Here is a 447-nt window from a genome sequence, read left to right on the forward strand (position 1 = left end):
TGTGTGTGTCTCTGTGAGTGTGTGTGTGTCTCTGTGAGTGTGTGTCTCGTGAATGTGTCTGTGTGTCTCTGTGAGTGTGTGTGCGTGTCTCTGTGAGCGTGCGTGTGTGTCTGTGACTCTGTGAGTGTGTAATGTGTGTGTGTCTCTGTGAGTGTGTGTCTCGTGAATGTGTCTGTGTGTCTCTGTGAGTGTGTGTCTCGTGAATGTGTCTGTGTGTCTCTGTGAGTGTGTGTCTCGTGAATGTGTCTGTGTGTCTCTGTGAGTGTGTCTGTGTGTCTCTGTGAGTGTGTGTGTCTGTGAGTGTGTGTGTGTGTCTGTGTCTGTGTGTCTGTGAGTGAGTGTGTCTGTGTGTGTGTAATGTGTGTGTGTCTCTGTAAGTGTGTCTCTGTCTGTGTGTGAGTGTGTGAGTGTGTCTGTGTGTGTGTGTCTCTGTGAGTGTGTCTGTGT

This window comes from Sinocyclocheilus grahami, unplaced genomic scaffold, assembly GCF_001515645.1.
Source record: "Sinocyclocheilus grahami isolate Dianchi unplaced genomic scaffold, SAMN03320097.WGS_v1.1 scaffold1890.1, whole genome shotgun sequence".
In the NCBI taxonomy this organism is placed as follows: Eukaryota; Metazoa; Chordata; class Actinopteri; order Cypriniformes; family Cyprinidae; genus Sinocyclocheilus; species Sinocyclocheilus grahami.